Raw genomic sequence first — 11,688 nt, 5'->3', positions numbered from 1 at the left:
TTGATGAAAGTGCTATATTGTTTATCTTCTCCCTAAATTGAATTACAGAAGCCAATACAGAGTCAGGAATAACAAGGCACGGTATGTTGACATAGAGAAAAGCTCTTCAAGTGAAGATGAACCACTGCAGGTCTGAGCAGTAAAGCATAGTACAAGCCGTGCTGCCATTACCGCATGCTAACACCTTGACAAAGTAAACTATACCAGGTTCAGACACTACTTCTCTGTCAGCTCACTAAGCTGATTGGCTAACTCCCAGGAAGTGGTAGTCTGCTGCAGTATGTGATTGGTTCTCACTGTAGGTCCAGAAGGCCCACAGGGCTTCCCTGGTGTCTGTTGTTAGTTAATTAGTCTCCACGCAGATGTAAAAGGCGGAAAACAACATAGCAGAGCTATGCAGAGCATCCTCTCCCCCCTCTCCTCCTCTACTCTCCCCTCCCCTCATCCTCTCCTCCTCTACTCTCCTCTCCCCTCATCCTCTCCCGCCTCTACTCTCCCCTCATCCTCTCCTCCTCTACTCTCCCCTCACCTCATCCTCTCCCCCCTCTCCTCCTCTACTCTCCCCTCCCCTCCTCTACTCTCCCCTCCCCTCATCCTCTCCCCCCTCTACTCTCCCCTCCCCTCATCCTCTCCCCCCCTCTACTCTCCCCTCATCCTCCTCCACTACTCTCCCCTCCCCTCATCCTCTCCCCCCTCTACTCTCCCCTCATCCTCTCCCCCCTCTACTCTCCCCTCATCCTCTCCCCCCTCTACTCTCCCCTCATCCTCTCCCCCCTCTACTCTCCCCTCATCCTCTCCCCCCTCTACTCTCCCTACATCCTCCTCCTCCTCTACTCTCCCCTCATCCTCCTCCTCCTCTACTCTCCCCTCCCCTCATCCTCTCCCCCCTCTACTCTCCCCTCATCCTCCTCCTCCTCTACTCTCCCCTCCCCTCATCCTCCTCCTCCTCTACTCTCCCCTCCCCTCATCCTCTCCCCCCCTCTACTCTCCCCTCATCCTCCTCCTCCTCTACTCTCCCCTCCCCTCATCCTCTCCCCCCTCTCCCCCCTCTACTCTCCCCTCCTCCTCCTCCTCTCCCCCTCTCCTCCTCTACTCTCCCCTCCCCTCATCCTCTCCCCCCTCTACTCTCCCCTCATCCTCTCCCCCCTCTCCTCCTCTACTCTCCCCTCCCCTCATCCTCTCCCCCCTCTACTCTCCTCTCATCCTCTCCCCCTCTACTCTCCCCTCATCCTCCTCAACTCTCCCCTCCCCTCATCCTCTCCCCCTCTCCCCCTTCTACTCTCCCCTCATCCTCCTCCTCCTCCTCCTCCTCTACTCTCCCCTCCCCTCATCCTCTCCCCCTCTCCTCCTCTACTCTCCCCTCCCCTCATCCTCTCCCCCTTCTACTCTCCCCTCATCCTCCTCCTCCTCCTCTACTCTCCCCTCCCCTCATCCTCCTCCCCCTCGCCTCCTCTCCCCCCTCCTCTCCTCCTCCTCTCCCCTCCCCTCCTCTCATCCTCCTCCCCCCTCGCCTCCTCTCCTCCTCCTCTCATCCTCCTCCCTCCTCCCCTCCTCTCCTCATCTCTCATCCTCCTCCCTCCTCGCCTCCTCCTCCTCTCAGAGTATGTGAAGATGTAATGAATTGAGAAAGAGAGGTTGGTCCTGTGATAGTCTGAGAGCTAAGCAGAAACAGCATGTGATCCTTGCTGGCAAAGTGTGCCAAGCGTGCTGTCTCCAATTCCATGATCAAAGCAGTTGAAATGTTGGACAGGAATGAAGTGGAATGGAAAGGAAGGGAACGTTGCAATGAAGAGTTGAACTATCACCAGGATTTACCAGAACAGTTTGTTTTCACAGCTAGTTAACACCAGAGCAGCAGACCTGTAAGGCCAAATTGAAGAAATAAACCCTGAAAAATCCCTCAATAAATACAGAGCATTCAGAAAGTATTCACACCCCTTGACCTATTCCACATTTTGTTCTGTGACTGCCTGAATTCAAAATGTATAAAAATGTCTCACCCATCTACACACAATACCCATAATGACAAATTGAAAACATGTTATTACAAATATTTGCAAATTTATTGAACATGAAATACAGAAATATTTCATTTACAAAAGTATTCACACCCCTGAGTCAATACATGTTAGAATCACCTTTGGCAGCGATTACAGCTGTGAGTCTTTCTGGGCAAGTCTCTAAGAGCTTTGCACACCTGGATTGTACAATATTTGCCCATCAATTTTTTTCAAAATGTTTCAAGCTCTGTCAAATTGGTTATTTATCATTGCTAGACAATCTTTTTAAAGTCTTTCCATAGATTTTCTAGCAGATTTAAGTCAAAACTGTACCTCGGCCACTCAGGAACATTGACTGTCTTCTTGGTAAGCAACTCCAGTGTAGATTTGGCCTTGTGTTTTAGGTTATTCTCCTGCTGAAAGGTTAATTAATCCCCCACTGTCTGATGGAAAGCAGACTGAACCAGGTTTTCCTCTAGTATTTTGCCTGTGCTTAGATATATTTTGTTTATTTTTTATGCTGAAAAACTCCCCAGTCCGTAATGATTACAAGCATACTCATAACATGATGCAGCCACCACTATGCTTTAAAATATGTAGAGCGGTACTCAGTACTGTGTTGTATTGGATTTGCCCCAAACATAACACTTTGTATTCTGGCTTTCCCACATTTTTTGCAGTATTACTTTAGTGCCTTGTTGCAAACAGGATTCATGTTTTTGAATATTTGTATTCTGTACAGGCTTCCTTCTTTTCACTCTGTCAATTAGGTTAGTATTGTGAAGAAACTACAATGCTGTTGATTCATCCTCAGTTTTATCCTATCACAGCCATTAAACTCAGTAACTATTTTAAAGTAACCATTGGCATTATGGTGAAATCTATGAGCGGATTCCTTCCTCTCCGGAAACTGAGTTAGGAAGGACTCCTGTATCTTGTAGTGACTGGGTGTATTGATACACCATCCAAAGTGCAATTAATAACTTTTTTTTTTACCCATCTACCAATAGGTGCCCTTCTTTGCAAGGCAATTGGAAAACCTCCCTGGTCTTTGTGGTTGAATCTATGTTTGAAATTCACTGCTCAACATACAGATTTTTATTTTATTTGTATTTATTTTACCTTTATTTAAGAACAAACTCATTTTCAATGACGGCCTAGGAACAGTGTGTTAACTGCCTTGTTCAGGGGCAGAACGACATATTTTTTACCGATCTTGCAACCTTTCGGTTACTAGTCCAACGCTCTAACCACTAGGCTACCTGTCGCCCCAGATAATTGTATGTGTGGGGTAGAGAGATGAAGTAGTCATTCAAAAGTCATGTTAACACTGCTTATCTAGACACAAACCACTTCCACTGGTAAATATCCATGTCACTTTCTATGAAAATTCTTTCACCGAAATTGACGTCAATGCATGACTAAGTGAAAATGTGTATTGACTTAAGTGGAAGTTGCTCCACTACAGCCTCTCTGTCACACTGCATACTCTCTACACTACAGTCTCTGTCACATTGCATACTCTCTACACTACAGTCTCTCTGTCACATTGCATACTCTCTACACTACAGTCTCTCTGTCACATTACATACTCTCTACACCACAGCCTCTCTGTCACATTGCATACTCTCTACACTACAGTCTCTCTGTCACACTGCATACTCTCTACACTACAGTCTCTGTCACATTGCATACTCTCTACACTACAGTCTCTCTGTCACACTGCATACTCTCTACACTACAGTCTCTCTGTCACACTGCATACTCTCTACACTACAGTCTCTGTCACATTGCATACTCTCTACACTACAGTCTCTGTCACATTGCATACTCTCTACACTACAGCCTCTCTGTCACACTGCATACTCTCTACACTACAGTCTCTGTCACATTGCATACTCTCTACACTACAGTCTCTCTGTCACACTGCATACTCTCTACACCACAGCCTCTCTGTCACACTGCATACTCTACCCCACAGCCTCTCCCTCCAGGTGTCCCTACCTGCCCTGCCCTGGTCTAGCCCGCCACCTGCACAACACCAATGTCCTGGAGGGTTCTAGGCTATGATGAATGATAGCTTCTCTCTGGCTGTTTTGAGCAAATTCAACACAACTGAGACAAACTTCAGCAACTTTGAAACTCAGACTGATCTGGCTCACTGGAATAATATAGCTGCTCTGCAGTGCTGGAGATTAATATCAATGGGAATCGGTGGTGACAAAAACAGGAGCAATACAGAGGCGGGGAAAACCAAATCAATCTGCTACCTAAAGAGAGAGCTCTCTTTTTTAAATGAGTTTCGGGTGACATTGAGAGAGACTGATTATAGTATAGTGGATGCAAGGAGAAGCAGGCGGCGCTGTCCATGGTCGTTTACATCAAAACGTATCCCGACTGCGGCAACCCTCGCCAGGATCCATCTGTGACTCTGTGTGCGTGTTTGTTTGTGAGAGAGAGGATTAACTTGAAAACAATTATAACATGCTCCAAGACCAGGGAAAACACATGCGTAGCTATAGACCTGTAATGGGCACCGTCTTAAAGTTTCTGCATGGTCAATCCGACATCTGAAGTGGCCATACAGCATTTACTGCGATGCAGCCTCCGTAGATGTCAGGGATTTTATACTTCTTGCATTCAGAGTTATTGTGAAGGAAGTTGTCAAGGAAGTGAGTTTGTGTTTATGCAGGATGTACCGCCTCCATCTACCGTCAACCAATCATGTCAATGCGGAGCTACGGAGTCCTCCACATTGTTACAACATTTGAGAGGTGCAGGGCGATGCAGTACGGAGCTGGATTTGGCCTCTGCATGCCTCCAGAGGCTCTGCAATGGTGTCCCACCGTCCATACGAAGCCTCTGACTACATTTTCTGATCAAGCATAAATTGGCTTTTACCTCTTCCTCTGTTACCAGAAGCAGAGGAGGCCAACCAATTGATCCATGCATCTGAATAATTTGTGATCTATAGACAATCTAACAATTTGAGATTGGCTTTATTGGAGCTTTGGAGTGGAGACTTGTTTCATCGCATGCTGCAGCTCCACATGCTTCCCATTAAGGTCAGCGGTCAGCTTGCAAGGTGAGGAGCTTGCAGCTTTAGCTCAACGTTGTTTGGTTCTCGAGCAGAAAAGACAGACCACATGATCCAATTTCCAGTGCAGTGGTTAGTTTCCTGCAAGCACTCTCCTTGGCTCCTCCAGGGCAGGGCAAAGGAGACGAGGCTGTATGGATCACAGATGATATCCCATCAAATTCACCTACAGGAAAACGATCTAGCATTCCCATATCTATTCCCAGGTTTTCCAGAAATCCCGTTTGGCAGATTCCCAGAATCAGGGGGAAATAAGCAGGAAATCCGGAATTATGGGAAAGTTACCAGAATTTTGCAACTCTTGTTGTAATGATGGTGGGTTCTTCTTGGCTCTTGTTTTTAGCTGGAGGCAGGATAGAGGCAGGATAGAGGGAGGATGGAGGCAGGATAGAGGGAGGATGGAGAGAGAGATGGGTTGAGGTTTTTCATCCAGTTCACTTATTTAAAACATATGCTACTGCTGGTGGGTTTGATTCATCAGGGGTTTACGGTTTACTTTTAATTAGTCACATGCCCCTATTTTTCCCACTTTTACAGACACCAACAGACAAGCACAAGGCATACGCACTAGACGAAACATAGATTCAAACGCGTCTTCCTAAATACAGCAACACAAAAGTAACCATGGCAGTTAAACTAAGCTGCCCTTGTCTGCTATCTATGGTATCTTCCCAGGCAGAGGGAGAGTTACTGGGGTGAACAGAGCTACTGTATCAGGCCGAGACAAGCGAGGACACGTCTAATACTAATGGACTCCATGGAAAATAGGACAGATGATTTACTATCATGGCAGCCCCATGGCAGCAGAAAGCCTTTACAGAGTGATTTACAGCCTGCGCTCTTTCGCTCAAACAAAAATCAACGCTCCCTATTCATCAGACTGACATGGCCTGTCCTTGGAGTTGATTTGAAACACCTCAATCCACCGCCCTTGCTGGGTGGATACAGGGGGAGGGGGAGGGCAGGGGCGGTTCTGGGGGGGGGGAGCAGTGCCCCTGTGACAACAATTTTGGACCCCCTTGTGGCCCTCCTAAATGTGGAGTATGAAAATATTTTTACATAACAAATTTTGCTATCGTTCTTTTTTTACATCCGTTATTAGACAGTGGCAACGCGGAACACTAATGATTATGAACATAGACTTTTGCCTGCTAATGCAGTGAAGAAAACGATATGACAACAATAACATCTAATGTAACTGGCCCCTCTAACAGTACAACTGGCCCCAGCTTGGCCCCCCCAGTTGAAATGGTCTAGAACCGCCACTGGGGGAGGGTGTGCCACATCCCCAAAGGGGTCCGTCTGTCAGTCTGGAATCGTGTTGTCCTCAGGCGCTAATAACGGCCTTGACCCTAACCCTACCCTCTGAAGCTCTAATAACGGCCTTGACCCTAACCCTACCCTCTGAATCTCTAATAACGGCCTTGACCCTAACCCTACCCTCTGAAGCTCTAAAATCAGCATCAAAGGGATAGTTCACCCAAATTACAGAATGACATGTTGGTTTCCTTACGCATTCAATGGAAAAAGTCAAAGGGTGTGAATAATTTCTGAAGGCACTGTATGTACTCATTCATGACAAAACCAACTACTTAAATAATTTTTTAATTGGAAAGATTAGCAAATTTAGGCATGACATGCCAGCAACAAATGCTGACACTACAAATCCAAGTATATCTGACCAAATTATGAAAGGCAAGCATAGTCATTTTCAATTCTGTAAAGTGAGTGTGGAAGAGGTGAAAAATGTATTGTTGTCTGTCAACAATGCTATATTGTGGATAAAGAGTTGCCTGTCAAAAAGAACACAGAGGGTGTTATTTAATGGAATCCTCTGCAAGATAATCCAGGTAGAATCAGGAATTCCCCAGGGCAGCTCTCTAGGCCCCTTACGTTTTTCAATCTTTACTTTACTAATCTTTACTATGCCACTGGTTTTGAATAAAGCTATATGTTATTTTATTGTGTTTATTTATGTATTTTTTTTACTTGAGTTTATTTAATAAATATTTTAACTCTATTTTCTTAAAACATTATTGGTTAAGGGCTTGTAAGTAAGCATTTCATGGTAAGGTATGCGACTTCAAAAAAAGATATGCGACTTCAACACCAGATGTAGTGTGTTTCTAACTGGGACAATTCCGTGAGCCAGTGGTGATGACCATGCTCTTTTGAGTGAGAGAACGTTGGTTTGTTACTTCATTTTAATTTAGTGAAAATTATGAAATACGAAATTACTTTTTAAGGATACAAGGTGCTGAAATTGTGTGTCAAAACACTTTTACTTGTGCTTAAGTTAAGTTAAGCAAATGTACAAATTCAACCACACCAACTCCCTCTTGTTTGAGGAGTTTCTCTGCATGATAAGCAGGACTGTGTTTAAGAAGGTTCAGTGGGTGTTTAATTTTGTTGTATTCAGCACGTGACAAATAAAATTTGATTTGATTTGAGATAGTTTCAGAATGGGTGGAAAGGAATAAGTTAGTCCTAAATATTTCAAAAAATAAAGCACTGTATTTGGGACAAATCATTCACTAAACCCTAAAAGTCAACTAAATTTTGAAATGAATAATGTGAAAATTAAGCAAGTTAAGGTGTCTAAACTGCTTGGAGCAACCCTGTATTGTAAAATATCATGGTCAAACATGTTGATTCAACAGTAGCTAAGATGGAGAGAAGTCTGTCCATAACAAAGCACTGCTCTGCCTTTTTAACAACACTATCAACAAGGCAGGTCCTACAGGCCCTAGTTTTGTAACACCTGGACTACTGTTCAGTCATGTGGTCAGGTGCCACAAAGAGGAACTTAGGAAAATTACAATTGGCTCAGAACACGGCAGCACGGCTGGCCCTTAAATGTACACGGGGAGCTAGCATTAATGATATGCATGTCAATCTCTCATGGCTCAAAGTGGAGGAGAGATTGACTTCATCACTACTTGTTTTTGTAAGAGGTGTTGACAAGCTGCATGTACCGAGCTGTCTGTTTAAACTAATAGCACACAGCTCGGAGACCCATGCATACCCCACAAGACATGTCACCAGAGGTCTCTTCACAATGCCCAAGTCCAGAACAGACTATGGGATGCGCACAGTACTACATAGAGCCATGACTACATGGAACTCTATTCAACATCAGGTAACTGATGCAAGCAATATAATCAGATTTAAAAAACAGATAAAAATACACCTTATGGAACAGTGGGGACTGTGAAGAGACACACACAGGTACAGGCACACGCATACTCACACAAATGCTAGCACTCTACACACACGTACATTGAAATAATGTTGTATGGTGATATTATAATAAATACAAATACAAAAGTACAAGGTATGACAGCAATCCATGATTTGGTTTGGTTTCTAAATGCTAACATTTTAGAATTCATGACACAAATTCCATTCAAGTTATGGGACCAACATTAGAACTTTTTGTGCATCATGTCCAAATCATCCAAAAGTATCTGATATTGATTGTGAAGTTCAGCAATAGATCATTTGAACATGATGCGTAAAAAATGCTAATATCGGTCCCATGACGAATAGGATTTGTGCCACAAATGCTAAAACGTTAGCATTTGGAAAGAGTGCCTGGCACTGTCAGGGAAACTAAACCAAAGCGTATTGCTATCATACCTTGTACATTTGTATTTTGTATTTGTATTTATTAGGAATCCCCATTAGATGCTGCCAAGGCAGCAGCTACTCTTCCTGGGGTCCAAACACATTAAAAAAACTTACATTACAATAGAAACAAAAGATAAAACAGTACATCATATAACATTATTACACCACTTCATATCTACAATACAAAATGTATAATACCTTAGAAAGTGTTATCATTTACTAAAAATGTACTAATAAATAAAAAACATAAATACCTTATTTACATAAATATTCAGACCCTTTGCTATGAGACTTGAAATTGAGCTCAGGTGCATCCTGTTTCCATGGATCATCGTTGAGCTCTTTCTACAACTTAGTCCAACTGTGGTAAATTAAATTGATTGGACATGATTTGGAAAAAAACACACCTGTCTTTATAAGGTCCCACTGTTGACAGTGCATGTCAGAGCAAAAACCAAGCCATGAGGTCAAAGGAATTGTCCGTAGAGCTCTGAGACAGGATTGTGTCGAGGCACAGATCTGGGGAAGGGAACCAAAAAATGTCTGCAGCATTGAAGGTCCCCAAGAACACAGTGGGCTCCATCATTTGTAAATGGAAGAAGTTTGTAACCACCAAAACTCTGCCCAGAGCTGGCTGCCTGCTCCAGAGCGCTCAGGACCTCAGACTGAGGCAAAGGTTCACTTTCCAACAGGACAACAACCCTAAGCACACAGCCAAGCCAACGCAGGAGTGGCTTCGGGACAAGTCTTTGAATGTCCTTGAGTGCCCTAGCCAGAGCCCGGACATGAACCCGATCGAACATCTCTGGAGAGACCTGAAAATAGCTGTGCAGCGACACTCCCCATCCAACCTGACAGAGCTTGAGAGGATCTGCAGAAAAACATTGGAGAAACTCCCCAAATACAGGTGTGCCAAGCTTATAGTGTCATACCAAAAAGACTCAAGGATGTAATCGGTGCCAAAGGTGTGAACAAAGTACTGAGTAAAGGGTCTGAATACTGTAAATGTGATATTTCAGTTTTTGCAAACATTTCTAAAAACCTGTTTTTGCTTTGTCCTTATGGGGTATTGTGTGTAGATTGATGAGGGAAGAATGAATTTTAGAATAAGGCTGTAACGTAAAACAAAATGGAAAAAGTCAAGGGGTACTTTCCGAATGCACTGTATATTGTGCTAATGGCAATACAAAAAAAAAAGAATAACGGACAGCAATATACAATACGGCGAACTTAGCAAATGAGGCGTTGAGATAAGCACATGGGAGCCTCCATCTTTATGCAACATCACCATTGAACATTTTACACCAATGTAGGCTAATGCCCCTTCAAGAGCGAACATTGATTTTGTGATTTGTGCTATCTGGGATCCTTGGGACGTCCCTACCCTAAATCCTAACCCTAACCCTAACCTAACCTTAACCGTGACTTCCCTGTGGCTCAGTTGGTAAAGCATGGTGTGTGCAACGCCAGGGTTGTGGGTTTGATTCCCACGGGGGGCCAGTAAAACAAAAAATGCGTGAAATGGAATGTATGAATTCACTACTGTAAGTCGCTCTGGATTAGAGCGTATGATAAAAATGTAATGTGACCCTAACCCAACTTCAATGGGGTAACATCAGAGTTGGGACATCCCGGATAGTAAGGAGCTTGATTTTGTACTCTGTGGTGATTATACCAATGCCTCACTCTCGGACGAGCTAAACACCTTCTTTGCCCACTTCGAGGAAAACATCCAGCCCCCGACGCGGCCCTCGATGCTTGAGGACTGTGCACTCTCGTTCTCCATGGCCGACGTGAGTAAGTCATTTACGCGTGCCTCCAGTGGCGACCCGTCATTCAGGGCAGGAAGGGCAGAGCCGCATAGTTAATAAAGCCGCACACAAACATGGTCTCTTTTTTGCTTTCTTGAGTGAAGCAGCTTCAAAATACTGGAGTTTCAGCCTTGTTCAGTGCTTTTTGTAGTACGGAAAATACAAATCCTTTTCAAGATAAAACGTATCGGTGCTCATCGCCCGTTGGACATAAACAGACAACTTGGAAATCACAAATTCAACAATGAGTGGTTTGGAAGGAATCAGTGGCTAACTGCAAGCGTTTGCAATCACTTCCATGACCTTCCTCTGCCTTATATTTAGTGGAGAGGGTGTGTGGTCCAGGTCTGGGTTTATGGGTCTCTTTTCCAGGCTTAAAAGAATAAACATTCACAGTGGGCAAAAAAAGGTTGAATACATTGGCCATGCTGTCAATCCAGCATGACTTTTGCTGCAATTAAAACAACTGGAAACTCGGGAACTGGGAAATCTCAGACTTCAGTGAGTTCAAGACAACTGTGAATTCTGAAAACAAACTGGGAAAATGTTGAACGGTCATCCAACTCGGAATTCCATGTCGGACACTTGGGCCTCTTTCTAGGGCTCCGGGCTGAAGATCACTGATGTCATGATTCAACCTAGCCAGCAGCATACCACCCTGCATCCCACTGCTGGCTTGCTTCTGAAGCTAAGCAGGGTTGGTCCTTGTCAGTCCCTGGATGGGAGACCAGATGCTGCTGGAAGTGGTGTTGGAGGGCCAGTAGGAGGCACCAGGGTAGTGATTGGGGACACTGCCCTGTGTAGGGTGCTGTCTTTCAGACGGGACGTTAAACAGGTGTCCTGACTCTCTGAGATCATTAAAGATCCCATTGCAAGAGTAGGGGTGTTAACCCTGGTGTCCTGGCTAAATTCCCAATCTGACCATCATGGCCACCTAATCATCCCCAGCTTGCAATTGGCTCATTCATCCCTCTCTGCTGAAACTATTCCCCAGGTTGTTGCTGTAAATGAGAATGTGTTCTCAGTCAACTTACCTGGTATACATTTTTATTTTATTTTTTTAAAGAGTTCCCAGTTGTCTTGAAAGCACCAGAAAATGACAAAATTTGCCCACAAGAAGGACTGCCGCACCACCTTCCTGTTCAAGTGA

Source organism: Salmo salar, chromosome ssa11, assembly GCF_905237065.1.
Source record: "Salmo salar chromosome ssa11, Ssal_v3.1, whole genome shotgun sequence".
In the NCBI taxonomy this organism is placed as follows: Eukaryota; Metazoa; Chordata; class Actinopteri; order Salmoniformes; family Salmonidae; genus Salmo; species Salmo salar.
The sequence above is the reverse complement of the archived record's forward strand: the minus strand, read 5'-3'. Positions refer to the sequence as shown.